We start from the raw sequence: 24,463 nt of genomic DNA, 5'->3' as shown, positions 1-24,463 counted from the left end.
CCTGCAGTGTTTCTCCAGCATTTCCAGTCTTCACATTTCCATGTTTGAGTCTTGCAGTGACAAAACAAGAGGCTACACCATCTCTCACCACAAGTTGGAACAAGTTACATTTCAAGGGGTCAGGAGAGCAAAGACAGTGTGTGTGGAGAGAACCTAAAACTACAGTCCATAGACACAAGACAGTCACAAATAAATCCAGTAAATAGTTCAGGAGAAACCTTTTTAGTCACGGAGTGGTGAGAATGTGAAAAATACAAACACACTAAAAAAGTGGAGGTAACATTTCTACATTTCAGGAGAAGATAGTCAGGTATGAGAGAGAAAAACAAGTGAAAAAGTAAATGAAATTAAATGTTGGAAAGGATTTAAAAATATGAATATTGCATTTTAGACCAGGTGGAGGCAAAATGTCTGTTTCATGCTGGAAAATGCAAAGTCATGTTACAATAGCTCAGGTAGCTCACTTGAAAGGCATTGACAAAGAGAAAGGCTTTTGAAAAGTAAAGTGTAATTAAAGAGATGAGGAGGATTCTTTTCTCTCACAGAGTGTGATTCTGTCTAAGTACCATAGAGGGCGTTTAAGGCTGAGTTTTTATGTCATTAAGTACGTACAAGGTCGAAACAGACAAATTTCTAATGATTGACAGAATTAAGGATTAAGGGGATAAGTCAAGGAACTATCAGATCAGTCTTGGTCTCAATGAATGGCAGATCAGACCTGATGGGCCAAATGGCCTACTTCTGCTCCTACATCGTATGGTCAAGACCCTAAGAACTAAAGAGAACAGAAAAAAAAGATGAAGCACTACAATTGCAGACCGCACATTCAATACCCAATGTGCCTACTTTGACAGCTGATCTCACCATATGGAGTGCAGTGAGTCAGAGAAATGGCTCACCCCCCACTTTCTCAAAGGTAAGCAGTGATGGGTCACAAATGCTGGCCCCAGCAGTGACACTCACAATGTGAGAGTAAAGATATTGGTGAGCAACTGAGGTGAGTGTGATCCTGTCTTTGTTGAACTTGCACAGGCATCATTCTAGCAGAGCTCAGCAAACGTCAGAAATAATCTCCCAACAAAGGCTGCAGAACAATCAACTTACCTGGGATAAGAGCAGGTAACTCTGGACAGACCAGGGCTTAAATTCAACACCTCCCATCTGAATGGTTAGCTACTTACTATACAAATCTACCAAACAGAAAGGGAACTGCATCATACAGTGGTTTGATGTATTTGACACTGTGTGGGTGTCTGCATGCTACAACATGTAATTGGTATAATACTGACGGAATGACTCAATTTCACAGCAACATAAATGAAGATTGAAGAAACTGACAACCAACAGTGGCTCCTTGGTCTGCATATAACACCTACTACATACTCACTTTACAAACAAAAGTTGTAATAAAATGATTTTTCTAAAGCAGGTCGTTCAATATTTGGAAAAGTGAAATACTGCAGACCTTAAAATTTAGTACTCAACCATTAATATTGGAAATAATCAACAGGCCAGGCAGCAACTGGGAACAGGAAAACAGTTATTTTTCATGTTTGTAACCTTTCATCAAAACCTAGTTTTTCCTCACAATTTAAAATTGCAATGTCATGTGTGTACAAATCTAGACAGTCTGTGGCACTCCTGGCTGGTTTCACACATTCCATCCTCTGCAAACTGGAGATCATCTAAATATAGCTAAATTTGCAGCTAGACCCTGTCACTCCAATTAAGCAACACCCTAATATTAAAATCCTCATTCTTATACTCAAATCCTTCCCAGACCTTGACCTTTCCTAAGTCTGCAACCTCCTTCAATTCCACAACCTACCAAGTTATATAAACTCCTCTAATTCTGGCATCTTGCAAATATATAGAACTGCTCCACCAATGATGGCCTTGCCTGATAAGGGCAGCAGATAGAGATGAGAAGAAATTACTTCACTCCAAAGGGTCGTGAATCTGTGGAATTCTGTGGAATTGTCTGTCAGAATGTAGTTGATGCCAGGACATTGAGTAATTCAGTAATTTAGGAAACTAAATCCCACAACCACAGTTTCAGAATTTGATTTCAGTTTAAAAGTAAAACCAGGAAATTAGAATACCCCCGTCAGTAAAAGTGATCATGAAGCAGTTAAATTATTGTTAAACAAAAACACAGAGTGGTGGAGAAACTCAGCAAATTTAGCAGCATCTGTGGAGAGAAAAAAAAGGGTTGCTGTTGGAGTCCAGTATGATTCTTCTCCAGAAAGAATTGCTGATGATGGCTTAGTGGTATTATCTCTGGGCGAGTAACCTAGAAACTTGGGTAATCTTCTGGAGATCCAGGTTTGAATCCCACCAATTCAATATAATTCCAGAATTAAAAATCAATAACAACTGGAAAACAACTATCGATGATGGCCGAGTCAATTTTTTTTATTAAAACCCAACTGGATTGGTAATGATGTTTTAAGGAAGGAAACCTGTCAATTAAGTGGCACAGTATGAATAAAACAAATCAGTATGGTTTTACAAATGAGAAACTTTGCTTGATTGAGTCATAGTCATAGAGACGTACAGCACAGAAACAGACCCTTCGATCCAACCTGTCCATGCCGACCAGATATCCCAACCCAATCTCGTCCCACCCGGCCAGCACCCGGCCCATATCCCTCCAAACCCTTCCTATTCATATACCCATCCAGATGCCTTATAAACATTGCAATTGTACTAGCCTCCACCACTTCCTCTAGCAGCTCATTCCATACATATACCACCCTCTGCGTGAAAACGTTGCCCTGTAGGTCTCTTTTGTACCTTTCCCCTCTCACCCTAAACCTACGCCATCTTGTTCTGGACTCCCCCACCCCAGGGAAAAGACCTTGTCTATTTATCCTATCCATAGCCCTCATGATTTTATAAACTTCTATAAAGGTCACCCCTCAGCTCCGATGCTCCAGGGAAAACAGCTCCAGCCTGTATAGCCCCTCCCTGTAGCTCAAATCCTCCAACCCTGGCAACTTCCTTGTAAATCTTTTCTGAACCCTTTCAAGTTTCACAACATTCTTCCGATAGGAAGGAGACCAGAATTGCACACGATATTCCAAGTGGCCTAACCAATGTCCTGTTCAGCCCAAACATGACCTCCCAACTTCTGTGCTCCATACTCTGACCAATAAAACAAAGCGTACCAGGCGCCGCATTCACTATCCACTTTCAAGGAACTATGAAACTGCACTCCAAGGTCCCAGGACCTTAACATTAAGTGTATAAGTTTTGTTAAGATTTGCTTTCCCAAAATGTAGCACCTCGCATTTATCTGAATTAAACTCCATCTGCCACTTCTCAGCCCATTGGCCCATCTGATCAAGATCCTGTTGTAATGCGAGGTAACCTTCTTCGCTGTCCACTACACCTCCAATTTTGGTGTCATCTGTAAACGTACTAACTGTACCTCTTATACTCACTTCCAAATCATTTATGTAAATGACAAAAAGTAGTGGACCCAGCACCGAACCTTGTGGCACTCCACGGGTCACAGGCCTCCAGTCTGAAAAACAACCCTCCACCACCACCACCCTCTGTCTTCTACCTTTGAGCCAGTTCTGTATCCAAATGGCTAGTTCTCTCTGTATTCCATGAGATCTAACCTTGCTAATCAGTCTCCCATGGGGAATCTTGTCGAACGCCGTACTGAAGTTCATATAGATCACATCTACCAGTCTGCCCTCATCAATCCTCTTTGTTACTTATCCAAAAAACTCAATCAAGTTTGTGAGACATGGTTTCCCACGCACAAAGGCACTAATAGGACATTTTCAAGTTGATAGGCACTGAATAACATACAGGGGTCAGCGCTGGGGCCTCAGTTTAAAATTTATACTAACATCTTAGATGAAGAGACTAAGAGTCATGTAGCTTGTTTTGGTAACCACCGATTAGATATGTGATGGCACAACTTTGGAGCATATGGGAATTGACTGTGGAACTTTTTGGTTGAGAGGTAGGGACACTACCACTGTCCACAAGGGTTCCGCATCCAGGTTTGCTTATGATACAAAGCTAGGTACAAAAGTAAGCTGTGGGGTTGAATAAAAATATTGTAAAGAAATATAGATGTGTTAAATGAATGCGTAAAAATGGGAAATGGAGTATAACGTAAGGAAGGGTGAAGTTGTTCAGACAGCAAAGCAGAATACTTTTCAGACAGTGTGAAACTTGAAATGTAGATATTCAAAGAGGGTGTGCACATGCAAGTTATGCAGAGAGTTAGAAGGCAGATACACAGCAAGCAACAATGAAAGCAAATGGCAGGTTAACCTTTATTGCAAGGGGGATTAGAGTATAAAAAAGTCTCATTATAATTGTACAGGTCTTCTTAGTGATCACATCTGCAGAACGATGTGCAGTTCTGGTTTCCACATTTAGGACAAGACATAACTACATTGGAGGCAGCACTGCAAACGCTCATCACATTAGTCCCTGGGATGATAGACATTGAGCAAATTGAATTTATATTCTCTGCAGTTTAGAAGAATGAGAAATGATCTCATCGAAACATACTTGATTCTGAAGGGGCTTGATTGGGTACATGCGAGAGATTGCTTAGAGAGGTTAAAATATCGGGGGAAGAGTCTCAGGGTAACAGGCTGGTCAATTCAGAAAACATTGAAAATATGTTTCTTCACACAACCAACTCTGAACCTTTAGAATTCTCTGTCCCATAAGCTTGTGGAGACTCAATCAATGATTACATATAAGATGGCTAAAAAGACATTTAGTCTTTCAGGGAACAAAGGGAGGTGAGGAGTATGGAGGAAACAGCAGTTGAGAACTACAATTAGTCATGATTGTAATGAATTGCAGAGCAGACTTTGTAGACTGCACACTCGTTCTTTTCCTCTTTCTTGTATTCATCCTTTTCGCCACTTTTCTGTATGTTACTCCACTCCCTAAACCAATGTGGTTAACTCTCAACATCCCACCATAGTTCCTGGCACTACAAGTGCAACTAGAAAGGAGCAAGAAATGACAATTTTGCCAGAGATGCCCACATCTCAAAAATGAAAAATAAGGACATAATTGTAACTGATGAAAATATCAACATTTACAAGTTTGGTTGTAAGACTGGTAAAATAAAAACCAGAGTTTCAACAATTATCCAATGAAAAAATTTATTCAATGTACTTTACACATAAGATTACACTTGGAATCGACTATAACTGATAGTAAACAAACCTCAAATAGAATAAAAACAAAAAAAAATTGATAAAAGTTCAGCTGTTCCTTCGAGGCTTAAAGTTGGAAAATAATTCAACGATATCATCTTAAAATTATACTTCTTGAAAGTGTAGCAGTAAACAACTGGTTTTAAAAGTACTTTATCCCTCAATACTTCATTTTAATTTATGAAGGAACATTACCACTATAAGCCTCAGCATGTTGGAAAGGGCAGAGAAGGAAACCATAGAGCTTTGCAATCAAATGTTTTCTGCAAGATCTTCTCACTGCAGAAAGTAACCGCAGCATGTGCTCAGTAACCAGTATGAACAGGTTATCAATAAAACATTCAAACAATGTGATACAGGTTCTGTCTAAGATTTGGCAATTTAAGACATGGGAGGGCATATTGGTTTTAGCACATAAATTCCTTAGATCAGTTAGCTTTTTGAAAACAATCTTTGTTTCACAAGATGTTTCCAAAGTTTCTGGCTGAAGAACCTAAAATTTGAGAATAACACAGCATAGGTGGCCATTCAGCCCATAGTTTGTGCTGGCTCTTTGATCAAACAATCTCATTAGTCCTGCTCCCATGCCCTTTTTGAAAAGTTTTGCAAAAGACATTTATCCAATTCCCTAATGAAAATGATTCATGATTGCATCCATCACCCTATCAACATTGGTAAGTGAAGACGACTAACACATTGCAGGACAAGGTGAAATTTATAAAGTACAGTGTGTTTTCTTCTTGTTCTTTCATGGGATATAGGTGCAGGGCCAGCATTTGTTACCCATCCTGAAACGTCCTTCATCTGAATGCCTTCCTCGAGCCACTTCAGAAGCTATTGCTGTAGATGTGGAATACCTGAGCAGATACAGGTGACAGACTTTCTTCTTTAAAGGAATCAATTGATGAGAGTATCACAGTCACCACAGCTGAGAGTCGCTTCAATTCCAGATTTTTTTTCTTTGATGATTTGCTGAAATTTGAACCCAAGTGTCCAGAACAACAGTCTGTGCCCCTGGTGACATGGCCACTACTCCAGCATCTGAATGTCTGCTAACTACACTGCAAGGAGATGTAGCAGCACTGCCATAATTACTGCTTGGTCTCTGACTTCACAGGTCCCCTAGGAAAGATAGGTAATAAGTAGACAGTTCCACTTCTAAACCAGCGGACTGAAATATTATAATGAATGTGTGGATAACCTGAAACAGTTGATCATTCCTGGTTAATACAAAAGTAAAATTTCCTATGGCTGACATGGAAAATTTGGGACAGTATTAGATCAGAGGAGGCATTTAAAGTGGCTAATAATAAACAACAGACCCGAGGACTGCAAGCAGTTTAGAATTCTGTAAAGGAGGACAAAGGGATTGATTTAAAAAAGGGAAAATAGAGTACAAGGCTAAGCTTGAAGGGAACATAAAAACCGACCGTAAACGTTTCTATCAGTATATGAAGGTAAAAAGATTGAAGACAAACGTAGGTCCCTGGAATTTATAATGGGTGCTGTGTTCACAAAGGAAGGCAAAGGTGACATATCAGTAATGCTGGTGAATGTAGGGTTTAGTGAGAGGAAAGAACTGAAGAAAATCAGTATGAGTAGAGAGATGGTGTTGGGGAAACTGATGGAGGTGAAGGCTGATACATCTTCAGGCCCATAAACCTATATCCCAGAATACTTAAGAAGGTGGCCAAGCAATAGTGGTTGTATTGGTAGTCCTCTAGACTCTGGAACATTTCCTACAAATTGGATAGCAGCTAACATAACTCCTCTGTTTAAAAAGGGAGGCAAAGAGAAAACCAGGAATTATTGACCAGTCAGCCTGATGGCAATAGTGGGGAAAATGCTAGAATACATTATAAAAGATTTAATAGCTGACCACTTGGAAACCAGTGGTAGGACCCGACACAAACATTCTGGATTTATGAAAGGGAAATCTTGCTTAACAATCTATTGGAATTTTTCAAGGATGTGACTTGAGTTGATGAGAGGGAACCAGTGGGTGGGGTTTATTTTGACTTCCTGAAGGTTTTCGTTAAAGTCCCACATAAAAGAGTAATATATAAAATGCAAGCCTACGGGATTAGGGCAGTGAATTGAGATTGGTCGTTAGCAAACAGGAAGTAAAGAGAAAGAATTATCAGGTCTTTTTCCAAAGGGCAGGCAGTGACTAGTGGGGTGCTGCAGAGTTCAGTTGCTTGAACCCCAGCTATTCACAATACAGTACAACCTCAATCATCTGAACAAGACAGGTGGGAAGTATTTTGTTTGGATAACTGATAATCAGATAATCGATTTGATTGTAAACAAGCCATAATTTGAGTGCCAGTTATCCAGCAATACATGCCATTTAACTGATAACTGACTGCTGAGTTGCCTAATGCCATTTTTCGGATAATCCGAAATTCAGATAATTGATGTTTGGATAATCGAGGTTGTACTGTATATGATAATTACTTGTTAGGGATCTGAACGCAATATTTCTAAGTTTTCAAATAACACAAAGTTGGATGGGAGGGTGAGCTGTGAGGAGGGTGCAGAGATGCATGTGTGTGATTTGGACAGGCTGAGTCAGTGGGTAAATGCATGGCAAATGCAGTATACAGCGGATAAATGTGAGGTTCTCCACTTTGGGAGCAAAAACAAGAAGGCAGATTATGATCAGAATGGCTGTAAACAGAGAGGGAAAGGTGCCCTCATGTGTCAGTCACTGAAGGTAAGTGCATAGGTGCAGTAGGCAGTGAAGAAGATAAATGATATGTTGGCCTTCATAGCAAAAGGATTAGAGTACAAGTGCAGGGATGTCTTGCTGCAATTATACACAGCATTGGCGAAACCACACCTGTGCAGTTTTGGTTTCCTTATCCGAGGAAGGATGTTCTTGCTATAGAGGGAATGCAGCAAAGAATTCCCAATTGATTCCTGGGATGGCAGGACTGATGAAGGATGAGAGTTTAATCAGTTAGGATTATATTCACTGGAATTCAGAAGAATGAGAGAGGATCTCATAGAAACCTCAAAAATGTCATCTCGGGTAGACAGGGTAAATGCAGGAAGCATGTTCCCCTTGTTGCGGAAGTTCAGAACAAGGGTCACAGTCTAAGGATACAGGGTAGATTATATAGGAATGAGATGAGGAGAAATTTCTTCACTCAGAGAGCAGTAAGCCTGTGGAATTGTCCACAACAGAACGCGGTCAAGGAAAAAACAATGCATGAATTCAAGGAGTCGGATATAGCACTTGGAACTGAATAGTTGATTGGATATGGGGGAAAAGTCAGAATAGGCTATTGAGTTAGATGATCAGCCATGATCAAAATGAATAGCAGAGCAGGCTTGAAGGGCCAAATGGCTTACTATTATCTTCTATGACCTTGTCTTGTAGCCATTGAATATACCCAGAAAGTCAGTTTATTTTCTGGTCAATGGAAATCTCCAGAATGGGTGATTCAGTGATGGTAACACCACCCAATGTTAAAGGGAGATGGTTTGAGGAAACAATGTTCTGGCCAATCCAAGAATCATAAGAATTTCAGCAGCGGGAGTCAAGACAGCACGAGCCAAAGGCCTCCTGGGAAAGTAAATTTGAATATAAAATACTTACCTCATGCATCAGCAGAGCAAAGGCTGAACAGGGGTGGAAGGGCGCACAGGGACTGCTGGGTAAGTGAACTAATATATTCGGGCAGTGGCTAAACGCAAAATGCTACATGTGATGTGTCTCCCATCCATCCTCCTCCTCTAAAAATAAGACTGTCCAGAAGGCTTGTACGGTAAACTTGTACGTTTTTAAAACTCTTTTGGCAATTTAGAGCAGAGGGGATGGAAGCTAGGGCAGCTGCATGCTCCTCTTGCAGGATGTGGGAGGTAAGGGTCACCGCTGGTGTCCCTGCCGACTTCACCCCCAAGAAGTGCACTCAACTCCAGCTCCTCACAGACCGTGTTAGGGAACTGGAGCTGGAGCTGGATGAACATCAGATCATTTGGGAGGCTGAGGGGGTGATAGAAAGGGGTTATGGGGAGGTAGTCACACCTAAGTTACAGGATAAAGGCAAGTGGGTAACCTTCAGGAGAGGGAAAGGGAATGGGCAGACAGTTAAGGTATTCCCTGTGGTAAAAACAAGGACTGCAGATGATTGAAACCAGAGTCTGGATAAGAGTGGTGCTGGAAAAGCACAGCAGGTCAGACAGCATCCGAGGAGCAGGAAAATTGACATTTCAGGCAAAAGCTCTTCATCAGGAATAGAATCCTGGAATATATAAGGTATTCCCCGAGACCATTCCCCTCAATAATGATTACACCACTTTGGATACTAATGAGGGAGGAACTACCTAGCAGGGAAAGCCACAGTGGCCAGGTCTCTTTCACTGAGCCTGGCTCTGTGGCTCAGAAGGGAAGTGGGAACAATAGGAGAGTGATAGTGATAGGAGATTCAATGATGAGAGGAACAGGTGGGAGATTCTGTGGTCACAAACGAGACTCTTGGATGGCACGTTGCCTCCTGAGTGCCAGAGTAAGGAATGTCTCGGCTCAAATCTACAGGATTCTTAAAGGAGGATGGCGAGCAGACAGAAGTTGTGATACATATTGGTACCAATGACATAGCTAGGAAAAGGGTTGAGGACCTAAAAAGATGAATGAAAAGAGTTAGGGTAGAAGCTAAAAGGTAGGATAAGCAGACTAATAGTCTCAGGATTGCTCCTGTCACCACAGGCTAGTAAGGCTAGGAACAGAGATTGGCTGAACACGTGGCTGCAGAGCGGTGTTGGAGGGAGGGCACCTTCTGGGGAAGGTGGAACCTATACACGGAAGACAGGTTGCATCTGAACTGGAGGGGCATCAACATCCTGGACGGGACGTTTGCGAGAGCTGTTCAGGAGGGTTTAAATTAGTTTGGCAAAGGATCTATGGATCAGAGGATGGGGTAGCTGGTGAACAGGCAGATACCAGCATACAAAGCGCCTGTGAGGAAGGATAGACAGTTGAAAGAGCAAAGTTGCAGTCAGTGTGATGGGCTGAAGTGTGTAAATTTAGAACATAGAACATTACAGCGCAGTACAGGCCCTTCGGCCCTCGAGGTTGCGCCACCCTGTGAAACTAACCTGAAGCCCATCTAACCTACACTATTCTATTCTCATCCATATGTTTATCCAATGACCATTTAAATGCCCATAAAGTTGGCGAGTCTACAACTGCTGTAGGCAGTGCGTTTCATTTCCCTCCAATCTCTGTGCAAAGAAACTATGTCTGACATCTGTCCGATAGCTTCAAATTGAGGGGTGATATATATGTCTCCTCATGCCAACTATCACCATCCTAGGAAAAAGGCTCTCACTGTTCACCCGATCTAACCCTCTGATTATCTTATATTTTAATGCAAGAAGAGTCAAGAATAAGGTTGATGAACTTACAGCCTGGATCAGTACTTGGAGCTAGAATGTTGTGGCCGTCACAGAGACTTGGATATCACAGGGGCAGGAATGATTGTTGGATGTTCCGGGGTTTAGATGCTTCAAAAGGAAGAGGGAGGGAGGTAAAACAGTTGGAGGAGTGGCACACAACAGCTGCAGAAATGGAGGTCGTTGAGGAGGGTTTGTCTACAGAGTCAATATGGGTGGAAGTCACAACAGGAAAAGAGCAGTCACTTTATTGCAAGTTTTCTACAGATGCCCCAATAGCAACAGAGACACAAACGAGCAGATAGGGAGGCAGACTTTGGAAAGTGGCAGAAGTAATAGGGTTGTTGTCAAGGGTGACTTCAACTTCCCAAATATTGATTGGAACCTCCTTAGTACAAATAGTTGAATGGAACAGACTTTGTCAGGTGTGTCCAGGAAGGATTCCTGATTCAATATGCAGACAAACTGACGAGAGGGGAGGCCATATTGGATTTAGTGCTTGGCAATGAACCAGGTCAGGTGTTAGATCTCTTGGTGGGTGGACATTTCGATGATAGCGATCACAACTTCCTGACTTTTGCTATAATCGTGGCGAGGGATAGGAATAGATGGTATTGGAAAGTATTGAATTGGGAGAGGGGGAATTACAACGCTATTAGGCAGGAACTGTGGAGCATAAATTGGGAACAGATTTCTCAGGGAAATGCACTTCAGAAATGTGGAAGTTGTTTAAGGAACACTTGCTGCTAGTGCTGGATAGTTTTATCCCACTGAGGCAAGGAAGAGATGGTAGGGTGATGGAACCTTGGATGATGGGAAGTGGAAAATCTAGTCAAGAGGAAGAAGGGAGCTTACTTAAGGTTGAGGAAGCAAGGATCAGACAGGGCTCTAGAGGGTTACAAGGTAGCAAGGAAGGAACTGAAGAATGGACTAAGATGAGCTAAAAGGGGTCATGAAAAAGCCTTGGCGGGCCGGATTAAGGAAAATGCTTTGGCATTTTCCATCTAGGTGATGATCAAGAGACGGCCATAGTGAGGGTAGGGCCAATCAGGGATAATGGAGGAACTTGTGCCAGGATTTGAAGGAGGTAGGGGAGGTCTTTAATGAATACTTTGCTTCAGTATTCACTCGTGAGAGGGACCTTGTTGTTTGTGAGAACAGTGTGAAACAGGCTGATATACCTGTACAGGTTAATGTTGAGGAGGAGGATGTGCTGGAAATTTGGAAAAAATGTAAGAATAGATAAGTCTCCTGGGTCAGACAGGATATACCCAAGGTTGCTACGAAAAGTGAGGGAAAAGATTGCTGCACCTTTGACAATGATCTTTGCATCCCACTGTACACTGGAGTAGACACAGAATTTATAGCAAAAGTTTACTGAAACGATATATTGAAAAAGACCTGTATTATCATTTTCAATATATAATCTCAACTACAGCACACTGTAAACTTTTGCGATAAATTCTGTGTCTTACGATCTTACACTCCACAAACCACCTGATGAAAGAGCAGCGTTCAGAAAGCCAGTGCTTCCAAATAAACCTGTTCGACTATAACCTGGCATTGTGTGGTTTCTAACTTTGTACACCCAGTCCAACACCGGCATTTCCAAATCAAGAGTAGAGAGCACTGTAAGAATTAATGAGTTTTAAGAAGATTTGTAGCTGAGGCCGAGGTTCTGGATATAGGTTTGCTCGCTGAGCTGGAAGGTTCCTTTCCAGACGTTTTGTCGCCATACTAGGTAACATCTTCAGTGGGCCCCCGGGCAAAGCACTGTTGCTAATTCCTGCTTTCTATGTTTGGGTTTCTTTGGAATAGTGACGTCATTTTCTCTGGTGATGTCATTTCTCAGGGGTGGTAGATGGGGTCTATCTCAATGTGTTGGTTTGACAGAGTTCAAGTTGGAATGCCATGCTTCTAGGAATTCTTGTGTGTGTCTCTGTTTGGCTTGACCTAGAATGGATGTGTTGTCCCAGTCGAAGTGGTGTCCTTCCTTACCTGAATGTAAGGATACTAGTGAGAGAGGGTCATGTTGTTTTGTCGCTAATTGGTGTTCATATATCCAGGTGGCTAGCTTTCTGCCTGTTTGCCCAATGTAGTGTTTGTTACAGTCCTTGCACAGTATTTTGTAAATAACATTAGTTTTACTTGTTGTCTGTATAGGGTCTTTCAAGTTCATTAGCTGCTGTTTTAATTTGTTGGAGAGTTTATGGGCTACCAAGGGGTCTGGGTAGTCTGGCAGTCATATCTGAGATGTCTTTGATGTAGGGGAGAGCGGGTAGGGTTTCTGGATGCGTTTTGTCTGCTTGCTTGGGTTTGTTGCTCAGAAATTGGCGGACTGTGTTCATTGGGTACCCGTTCTTTTTGAATACACTGTATAGGTGATTTTCCTCTGCTCTGCGTAGTTCCTCCGTGCTGTAGTGTGTGATGGCTCATTGAAATAATGTTCTGATGCAGCTTCATTTATGGATGTTCGGGTGATTGCTTCTGTAGTTTAATATTTGGTCCGTATGTGTTGTTTTCCTGGAGACGCTGGTTTGAAGTTCTCCATTGGCTGTTCACTCTACTGTGATATCTAGGAATGGCAGTTTGTTGTTGTTTTCCTCCTCTTTAGGGAATTTTATACCAGTAAGGATATTATTGATGGTCTTGAAGATTTCCTCTAATTTGTTTCATTTAGTGATGACAAAGGTGTCAACCACGTAGTGGACCCAAAGTTTGGGTTGGATGGTTGGCAGTGCTGTTTATCAGAGTCTCTGCATTACTGCCTCTGTTAAGAACCCTGATATAGGAAATCTCATGGGTGTTGTTTGTTTGTCTGCAGGTTTTATTGCTGAAGTTGAAATGTGTGGTAAGGCATAGGTCCACTAACTTGATGATACTGTCCTTGCTGATGAAGTTAGTGGTGTATGGTGTATGTGTCTTTGGGTCTTCTAATAGTGTAGTCAGTGTTTCCTTGAAAAATGTGTTGCTGGAAAAACACAGGAGGTCATAAACCCTTCTTCAGGAATGAGGCTGCTGTGCCCAGCAGGCTCAGATAAAAGGTAGGGAGGAGTAATTTGGGGGAGGGGCGTTGGGAATGGAATAGGTGGAAGATGATGAGGGTGAGGGTGATAGGCCGGAGAGGGGGTGGGGGCGGAGAGGTCGGGAAGATGATTGCAGGTCAAGGTGGTGCTGAGTCCGAGAGTTGGGACTGAGATCAGGTTTGGGGGGGGGGGGGGGGGGGGGGGGGGGAGAAAATGAGGAAGCTGGAGAAATTTGCATTCATTCTTTGGTGGTTGGAGGGTTCCTAGGCGGAAGATGAGTCACTCTTCCTGCAGGTGTCGTGTTGCCATAGTCTGGTGATGGAGGCGGCCAAGGACCTGCATGTCCTTGGTGGAGTGGGAGGGGGAGTTGAAGTGTTCAGCCACGGGGTGATTGGGTTGGTTGGTGCGGGTGTCCCGGAAGTGTTCTCTGAAACGTTCCGCAAGTCGGCGGCCTTCTCCCCAATGTAGAGGAGGCCACATCGGGTGCAGTAAATGATGTGTGTGGAGGTACAGGTGAATTTCTGATGGATATGGAAGGATCCCTTGGGGCCTTGCAGGGACTTGAGGGGAGAGGTATGGGTGCAAGTTTTGTATTTCTTGTGGTTGCAGGGGAAGGTGCCGGGAGTGGAGGTTGGGTTGGTGGGAGGTATCGACCTGATGAGGGAGTCGCGGAGGGAGTGGTCTTTCCGGAACGCTGATAGGGGAGGGGAGGGAAGTATATCTTTGGTGGTGGGGTCTGTTTGGAGGTGGCGGAAATGATGAAGGATGATACGATGTATCTGGAGGTTGGTGGGGTGGTAGATGAGGACCAGTGGGGTTCTGTCCTGGTGGCAATTGGAGGGGCGGGGTTCAAGGGTGGAGGAACAGGAAGTGGAGGAGATACAGTGGAGAGCATCGTCAACCACATCTGAGGGGAAATTGCGGTCTTTGAAGGAGGTGGCCATCTGGGTTGTTCGGTATTGGAACTGGTCCCCCTAGGAGCAGATGCGGCGGAGGCGAAGGAATTGGGAATAATGGATGGTGTTTTTACAGGGGGCAGGGTGGGAGGAGGTGTGGGACTACAGGTTACTGCAGAGAAGAAATGGGCCAAAGTGCACCAGACTGTGTTGACGGTAGCATACAGACAGGAAGTGTTGCGGGTAGTACATGAACTATCTGTAGGAGGTCACCTAGGGGTACAAAAGACTCAGGCTAAGATACAAAAACATTTTTATTGGCATGGAATACACAAAGATGTGGTTAACTTTTGCCGTCTACGTCATACATGCCAGATGGTAGGTAAGACACAGGTGACTATAAAACCAACACCTTTGCTGCCATTTCCCACATTTTAAGAACCTTTCACGCGCGTTATTATTGACTGTGTAGGTCTCCTCCTAAGAATTAAAAATTGGAACCAGTACTTGTTAACCATAATGGATGTGTCTACCAGATTTCAGGAGGAAATTCCATTCCGGAGTATCGAGGTAAAAAAGGTTGTAGAGAAATTAGTAGATTTCTTCTCATGGTATGGGCTATCCAGAGAGATTCAGTCGGACCAAAGGTCAAATTTTACTGCTAGGCTGTTTAAGGAGGTTATAGATAGCTTAGATATATAGCACTTTAAATCCAGTGTATATCATCCAGAATCCCAGGAAGCTTTATAAAAGCGGCATTAGACCTTGAAGACCACGTTAAGAGCATACTGTCAGGATTACCCGAATGATTGAGATAAAAGGTATCCCATTCATATTATTTACCATTGGAGATGCCCCAAATGAATCTACTCAGTTCACTCCCTTCAAGTTAATGTTCAGTCATGAAGTGAGAGACCCTTTGAAATTAATTAAAAGAAAACTTGATAGGACAAAGTCGGAGATCTCACACTTAAGATTATGTATCGGAGGTGAGGAAGAGACTAAATTGAGGGTAGGTGAATTAGCAAAACAGTACCTAGAAAGGGCACAGTGTAGAATGAAGCAGTTGGCAGATAAAAACTCTGAGACTCAGATGTTTTCCCAAGGGGATGACATGTTAGTACTATTACCAGTGATAGGAGAATCCTTCAAAGCCAGGTTTAGTGGCCCCTATCAAATTGAGAAAAACTTGAGTCAGTTGAACTTTCTAGTCAAGATGCCAGATAGAAAAAAAAAGTATCGGGTATGTCATGTGAACACGTTGAAACTGTATTATACTAGAGAGAAAGGACTGGAGAAATAGGTGTTAGTTATTCCTCCACAGAGTGAGGAATCAAATCCAGATGATATGGATTTTGATGTGCCTCAAAATAGATGAAAAAATGAAGTAGTCCTTCAGGAGTGGGATAGGTTAGTAAGCTATCTGTCTCAGGACCACAGAACACAGTTGAAAGATTTGTTGCTACAGTATAAGGACATATGTAAGAATCAGATGAGGAGGACTAATGCTATTGTATGTGAAGTAGACATAGGGTATACTGCTCCAATAAAACAACACCCCTATTGGCTTAATCCTTTCAAAGCCAGACATGTCTAGATGGAGGTGGAGGCCATGCTCGATGAGGACATCATTGAACCAAGTTAGAACGAGTGGAGTTCACCAATTGTCTTGAACTCAATGATTCTTGACTGGATTATCGGAAGGTCAATGGCGTTACAAAATCGGACTCACATCCAATTCCTCAATTGGAGGACTGCATCGAGAAAGTCAGTTATATCACCAAGTTGGACTCAATGCATGGTTACTGGTAGGTACCTTCATCAGAAATTTGTGTTTGGAACCCCAAATGGGCTATGTCAGTTTAAAGTGATGCCCTTTGGAATGAAGAATGCACCTGCCACATTTCAGAGATTCATGAACAGAGTTGTCGCTAGGTTAATGAACTGTGCAGTCTAGATGGATGATGTAGTGATCTTTAGTAAGTCCTGGAAAGATCATATGGTACAGTTAGCAGAGCTCTTTGAATGACTGCGAGAAGCAAAACTGGTGAGAAGTTTAAATAAAACGGAATTTGCGAAAGCAGAAGTGAAGTTCTTGGGAGATAACACTGGTCATGGAAGGTTGACCCCTTGAAATGCAAAGACAAAGGCCATCAAGGAATTTCTATGACTAACTTCGAAGAAAGAAATACTTTGATTCTTTGGATTCTGTCAGAAATTTGTTCCAAATTTCAGTAGTGTATTGGCACTTTTGACAGATTTGAAGAAGAACACAAAGTTTCGGTGGACAGAACAATGCTAGGAGGCATTCGACCATTTGAAAGCCATATTAACTACCAAACTAGTTTTAGCTACACCAAACTTTTCAAAACCTTTTAGAGTCGCCATTGATACTAGTGACATAGGAGTTGGAGCTGTACTCCTACAGAAAGATCCAGATGGGATTGAACTGCCAGTTGATTACTTTTGAAGATGATCAAATCCACCAGAAGAAATACTCCACAATTCAACATTTTAATGTGTATACCATGAATAATGTGTCAGAGACAGTAGTGTACACGGATCACAATCCGCTTACATTCTGAGAACGCTTTAAAGACAAGAATATGAGACAATTTTGTTGGAGTCTTACATTATAGACTTAATTTATAAACCCTACATGTTGCAGGTCGGAAAAACACAATCGCAGATGCGTAATCGCGGATTTAACTGATAAAGGTTAGATGAGATTTGTCTTTACAAACAGAGGACAAACAGAGAGTAATAAGAAAGGAGAGGATCAAATATGAAGGTAGGCTAGCCAGTAATATTAGAAGTGATAGTAAAAGTTTCTTTCAATACATAAGAAACAAACGACAGGCAAAAGTAGACATTGGGCCACTTCAAACAGATGCTGGAAGCCTAGTGATGGGAGATAAGGAAATAGCAGGAGAACTTAACAAGTACTTTGCATTGGTTTTCACAGTGGAAGACATGAGTAATATCCCAACAATTAAAGGAAGTCAGCTGGCTGAGTTGAGTATGGTTGCCATTACAAAAGAGAAAGTGCTAGAAAAGCTAAAAGGTCTTAAAACTGATAAATCTCCTGGCTCCGATGGGATACATCTTAGCATTCTGAGACAGATGGCTGAGGAAATAGTGGAGGCATTGGATGAGATCTTTCAAGAGTCATTGGAGTCAGGGAAAGTCCCGGACGATTGGAAGATCGCTGTTGTAACCCCCTTGTTCAAGAAAGGATCAAGACAAAACATGGAAAATTATTGGTAAAATTCTAGAATCCATCATTAAGGATGAGGTTTCTAAATTCTTGGAAGAGCAGAGTCTGATTAGAACAAGTCAACATGGATTTAGTAAGGGGAGGTCATGCCTGACAAACCTGTTGGAATTCTTTGAAGAGGAGACAAATAGGTTAGACCAGGAAAACCCAGTGGATGTGATCTATCTAGACTTCCAAAAGGCCTTTGATAAGGTGCCACACGGGAGGCTGCTGAGCAAGGTGAGGGCCCATGGTGTTCGAGGTGAGCTACTTGGATAGATTGAGGATTGGCTGTCTGACAGAAGGCAGAGAGTTGGGATAAAAGGTTCTTTTTCGGAATGGCAGCCGGTGACAAGCGGTGTCCCACAGGGTTCAGTGTTGGGGCCACTGCTGTTTGCATTATATATTAATAATCTGGATGAAGGGACTGGGGGCATTCTAGCAAAGTTTGCCGATGATACGAAGTTAGGTGGACAGGCAGGTAGTACTGAGGAAGTGGTGAGGCTACAGAAGGATCTAGACAGTTTGGGAGAGTGGGCCAGCAAATGGCTGATGGAATTCAACGTGAGCAAATGCGAGGTCTTGCACTTTGGCAAAAAGAATAAAAACATAGACTACTTTCTAAACGGTGAGAAAATTCGTAAAGCCAAAGTACAAAGGGATCTGGGAGTGCTAGTCGAGGTTTCTCTAAAGCAGGTTGATTAAGAAAGTGAATGCAATGTTGTCACTTATCTCAAGAGGGTTGGAATATAAAAGCACCGTTGTGCTACTGAGACTTTATAAAGCTCTGGTTAGGCCCCATTTGGAGTACTGTGTCCAGTTTTGGTCCCCACACCTCAGGAAGGACAGACTGGCACTGGAACGTGTCCAGCGGAGATTCACACGGATGATCCCTGGAATGGTAGGTCTAACATACGAGGAACGGCTGAGGATCCTGGGATTGTATTCATTGGAGTTTAGAAGATTAACAGGAGACTTAATAGAAACTTACAAGATAATACATGGCTTGGAAAGCGTGGATGCTAGGAAATTTTTTCCATTAGGCGAGGAGACTAGGACCCGTGGACATAGCCTTAAAATTAGAGGGGGTCAATTCAGAACAGAAATGCGGAGACATTTCTTCAGCCAGAGAGTGGTGGGTCTGTGGAATTCATTGCTACAGAGTGCAGTGGAGGCCGGGACGCTAAATGTCTTCAAGGCAGAGATTGATAGATTCTTGATGTCACAAGGAATTAAGGGCTACGGGGAGAACGCTGGTAAGTGGAGTTGAAATGCCCATCAGCCATGATTGAATGGTGGAGTGGACTTGATGGGCTGAATGGCCTTATTTCCAGTCCTATGTCTTATGGTCTTTATTTAATGTTATATGTATGTATATATACATACATACACAGGTATACGGGAAGAAGTTAAGGTGAACTTATATTAAAGTTCTGTATGTTAGTGTGATGTTTTTAAAAAGAGAAAAAAGTGAAGCCATCTTTTCATTATGATAGTTCATTTTTTCTTAAGGGGGGAGGAGTTATAAAAATGTAGGTGTACTGTAATTTTGAGAGAGTTAATAGCTTGCAGTGACAGCAGTAAGTGTTCTCAATAAGAAACAATGTAACATATCTCCGGCTGCTGGGATAGCTAGGATAGCTGGTTGCCTGGAAACAACAGATTTGAATTAGGCCAATCAGTTTAAATTATACCCTGGAAAATACCAAACTCCAATCCAGGTTGAATTTATTATATTGACAATCTTAAAAGCCAACAACACAATCCAATACATTGGGGGTATAAGATCAAGAAAAATTGAACAGTTGAGGGGAGAACTGCCAAGCATGTAAAAAGATTGCCCAAAAATTAGCTCTCTTAAAAGGTACCTTTATCGATCAGTAACCTGCGAAGCAAAATCCCCAAGAAGACGACAACCGCAGATCAGAGGTAACAAAAGCTGCCTGGTTTTGAGATAAGAAGTTTTGTTTTGTAAATCGTAATTGGAAGTTTTATTGGACAAGTATCATAAAAGGGAAGGTAAAAGATAGGCTAGAGGAAGGAATTGTAACTAGCTGTTAGTTAGTTATTCTGTTATACTTTAAGAAATAACGTTGTTAATTTTTACATTAAATAGTTCTTGGCCTATTGAATTTTCACAGATTACTGCACCAGGATCAATCTTTCTTTTAAATTAAGCAGGAGAGTTTACCCCATGTCGTAACTCTGGGACTACAGATCACATAAATTGGGAACCACTGTATATTTAGAATCTTTAGCATTTTGACAATTTTGGGAATAAGGAGCTTGATCTTCAGTGTGCTACCTAATGACACGTGAAAAAAGAAATCTACTGTCCTATGTGATTCTACAGTCCATGGCAATGTGGCTAACTCTGAAGTGCCCTCTGAAATAGCCTGCTAACCCACTCTGTTCAAGGGCAACAAATGCTGGCTGTGCTAGTGATCATGACAGGATCGAGAAAAATACAGAGTTGCATGTCTTCATCTGTACAGGAGATCTAAAGCAATTACCATCATGATCTAAGTATTAAAGTGGATTCCACATCGCGTATGGAACCTGCTGTTGATCTTTAATTAAATTCATCTGAGAGGCTGCAGTGCATAGAGCAACCATTTCCAAACATTCAACAGTAACATTACTTAAGAAGGAAACTAAGTGAAATAATGATACTCAGCTAACCTTGAGACTTACAGATTTTCTTACGAATAAACATATATAGATGACAATGTCGTTGCTTACAAAGAAAGCTTAACATATTCATCAATAAGACCATCACATATTTAAATATTTTTGCAAAAGCCACACATCTGGAGGGGGTAATGCTACAAACTACAAGAGGAAATACCCGGACTAAAATGTACAGTATGGAAAATTTAATTTGTCTACAAATAGACCAGTAATCAAATTCACCAAGCAGTAATGCTGCACAGTACTCACAATGTCAACTCATTCAGGATGATCTTTTCCAGGGTAGCAGCTCAACCACTATATCAGGACATCTGGCTAATCCCCTTCGAGCAAATTCTTGTCTGTACATGTAAAATATCTTTAGTCAGGAATGTATCTTTTATCTGAACAATCTGCCTCATTTTAAGCTGGCCATTTTCTTAGTGCTCCAAACTGCCAACCAGAAAGTAGTCTAACCAAATTTAAAAATTATAGCTAATTCTTGATGAAGGGTAAATTGATTAGGTTAAACCACCAGGAATGAGTTCAACAGATTTGTGAATTTTAAATAAGTTTCGAGGTAGGGGACAGGGAGGGGGAAGTGGAGTTCAGGCCATAATCAACCCTCAAGTCAAATCATTATTTTAATAAGTATCAGTACACGGCCAAGGGGCCAAATGGGAGAAAGTGAGGACTGCAGATACTGGAGATCAGAGTCGAGAGTCATAATTTCAGCAATAGCCTTTCATCAGGAATTGCCCGAAATGTTGATTCTCCTGCTCCTCAGATGCTACCTGACCTGCTGTGCTTTTCCAGCACCATACTCTCAACAAGGGGCTAAATGGCCTACTCCTGCTCCTAATTCTACATGTTGCCTATGTATAAACTGCTCATTATTTAGCAATGCTGCAATATTGAGCAACATAGAAGGTAGGAGGAGGAGTAGGCCATTCGACCCCTCACCCAGACATCCTTGCTCCTGTACGCAAACTCCCTTGCTACGAAAGCCACACATTTGTCATCTCTACTGGTGCATAAGGACATCCAGGTCTCCCCTCTCCCAATTTACAGCCATTGAAATAATAATCTGGTAGCAAAATAAGGAAGGCAAAACGGATAAACTCACATTTATCCACCTTACACTTCATCTGCCATGGATTTACCCACTCACTCAGTACTGTTCCCAGTGAGGCAAGAATGACCTCGAGAAGTGCTTTTCTCTGCTGTTGCCACCAGGATGCTTTAGGAACCCACAATCACCTGTCTGTCACAAACATCCTCACATCAGGAAAAGCCACAGTTACAAAACAAAGATCTCAACTGTGGTGATTAAGAATCGACATAGCTTTTCTCGAGTGTCGCCAGTGTTGAGAAACTTACAGATTCCTGAAATCTGAGCACATGGTTCAAAATTTAAGTTTAAATATTTCAGTTAAAATCTCAAATTAATGAAAAACAAAAACTGACATAATTCATTTTTTAAAAAAGTCATTAAATGTGCTGCAAATCTTCAATTGACACATACATATAACATAGAACATGACAGCGTGGTACAGGCCCTTCAGCCCTCGATGTTGCACTGACATGTCATACCAATCTGAAGCCCATCTAACCTATACTATTTCATGTACATCCATATGCTTGTCCAATGACAACTTAAATGTACGTAAAGTTGGTTGCAACTACCGTTGCAAGCAAAGCATTCCATACCCTTACTACTCTGAGTAAAGAAATTACCTCTGACATCTGTCCTATATAACAAGAGCTGCTCAGAAACACAAATACTTTTATTCCCTGCTGTTCTACATGGTGTTTAAGTCAAATTCAGAAACGTGATGTGAGGACATTGGCAATCTATTTGACTCGAGAGAAGTAGACTTAATCTCCTTTAGAAAGCTCTGCTGCATAACCTTTACCCTATCTGAACACAATGCCCACAAATGGGTCGCTATTCTTTATCCTTCAAAATTTTTATTTGTCAAATAGTTAGTAATAGAACTGCAATATTAATGATTTCGCTGTCAAATAGTCCAGTTATAGTTCACAGCATGTATTAAGTGGCTAGAATTTCATTGTGATCTCCGAGTTACCGATCTACATTTAAATGATTAAATTAAAATTAAATGATATCTTTTATACAGGAAGCGCTCAAATTTTTTTTATAAGTATGTCTTATTCCATAATCCTTATTTTTCTTCCCAGATGCTATCTCATCTTTCATCACCCACAGTGAAGACTGTATTTCAGTGGCTTATTCACAGTTTCATCAAATATCATAAGGATTAGCCATTTGAGAAGTGCAAATGCAACTTGGGCTCATCAATCCTAATTTGGCCGATCACACTGTAGCATCTACTCAGCAGTTCTACGCAGGACCACTACTTATATTCAAAGGCAGAATTACTTTGTACGGAAGGATATCTCCACAGTACAGCATATAAGTGGTCTTACAACTGCCTTCAGTTGGAATGAATGATAGTGAATAACTGAGTTTACACGATGGCTGAATGCTAAGATAACATGCAGCTTTAGCACCAATTCCACACATTTTGGAATTTAGAACCAGATAAGTTTAACTGTATTAATCAAATATTTCAGCTATGAGAAACTTCAATATTTTGATTTGACTAACGAATGTGACAGAGCAAGAGCTCTCAGCCCCACAAAAAGGAACAAGCTTTAGTCTTGGAAGTCACTGGCACAATTGCACCGAATGAAAATGCATTATGCGGTAACAAGATAAAAACATTTCAATTCACAGTTTCAGTCCCAAGTTTCAAAGTATCCACAACATAGAACAGAATTATAGGTTAAACCTCTATGATCTATTATGATTTTCTTACACAATGCAAGTCGTAATGGAGTACTCAGAAAAGTACCAAATCACTAATGAGATCTTTGGTCATTTTTCACTGGTTTTACTTCAATGTTAAACCCTTTATTCTATTATGAAAGCAGATCCTGAGGTTGAATTGACATATGGGATTTGAAAGATGTTTTGGCCATCACAGCAAATTTATATGAACATTTGGAATAGACAATGCCAATTTTCAGTGTAGCTTGGAATACTACTCCATCAAGCTTTCAGTAACTGAAAGAAGTTTTTAAAATGAGTTAAAATGCTGAGATCAACCAACAGATGTGGAATAAAGTCACACTCTTGCACAGGATCTCAACTGTCAGAACAGACCTTCCATTCACTACTATACACTATGTGCAAAACCCTAAATTGTAAACAAGGGAACAGTTCATCCCATTAGGCATTATTCAGTCCCTCTGGCCATTTTTGAGTGAAATTGAAATCCAACAATTGAAGTGGCCAACATACAATAATAGCAGATTGTTAACTCAAATAGTGAAACCTTGGTGCAGACTATGGCAACAATGCAATTCAGTTACTGCACCAGCAAAACAGTTCTTGGGGTCTCTCTCTTAACCTTGGGTCCTAATAATGTCACATCATTAAGATATGCGAGATCACAAACCGTTTTGAAAAAAAAGTTCTCTCATTTAATTTTAAAGGCTGTGTTTGCTGCCAGTGTGATCACATGGGCTATATTCAAACACTATGGAGTGCCCTCTCATTTCATGCAGTTACAGCAGGGGGGGAGGAAAACAACAATCTCAGGGCCTGGTACTACACCTGGCATAGGGCTCAGACTTGAGCATGGTGGCCCCATCCCTACCCCACGCACAGTAGCTTCGCCTCCAACCTCAGTACATCGGCCCTGCCCACAATCTGACCATTGCAGGTCACCAAAAATAGGCTTGAGACTGCTGCTGTATTTAGATGGCACAATCACCCATTACAAAGTGTAGGCTCGTAGTCTAACACAATTAAACGAAGCTCCCGCCCCATTACAGTGACCCAATTCAGTCTTATGCCTCTTTCATGACTCTGACTCCATGACTCTATTAACCATGCAAGCTTCCCTCTTCAACTAGATGCCTAAGTGCCTCTGTCACATTTGCTATGGAGTCTATAGGAATGGGATGTTGAGGTGGGAA

The 24,463-nt window shown here is 41.6% G+C and overlaps 1 protein-coding gene across 7 annotated transcripts in view; it reads right to left on the bottom strand.

The window, feature by feature from the left end:
• The window catches only part of LOC132827008 (membrane-associated phosphatidylinositol transfer protein 2), a 538,978-nt gene that overhangs the window by 286,616 nt on the left and 227,899 nt on the right, over window positions 1-24,463 (bottom strand). Inside the window, exon 2 of one of the 7 annotated variants that reach the window (XM_060843353.1) lies at window positions 20,726-20,817. The exons of 5 other annotated variants lie outside the window; for them this stretch is intronic. The gene's annotated coding sequence lies outside the window, so the exon portion shown is untranslated. Of the gene's footprint in view, window positions 1-1,104; window positions 1,155-20,725; window positions 20,818-24,463 lie in introns of those variants that run through there. One more of the 7 variants, XM_060843354.1, reaches the window with a different exon arrangement.

Source organism: Hemiscyllium ocellatum, chromosome 24, assembly GCF_020745735.1.
Source record: "Hemiscyllium ocellatum isolate sHemOce1 chromosome 24, sHemOce1.pat.X.cur, whole genome shotgun sequence".
Taxonomy (NCBI): Eukaryota; Metazoa; Chordata; class Chondrichthyes; order Orectolobiformes; family Hemiscylliidae; genus Hemiscyllium; species Hemiscyllium ocellatum.
This window is presented reverse-complemented; position numbering and strand designations above follow the sequence as displayed.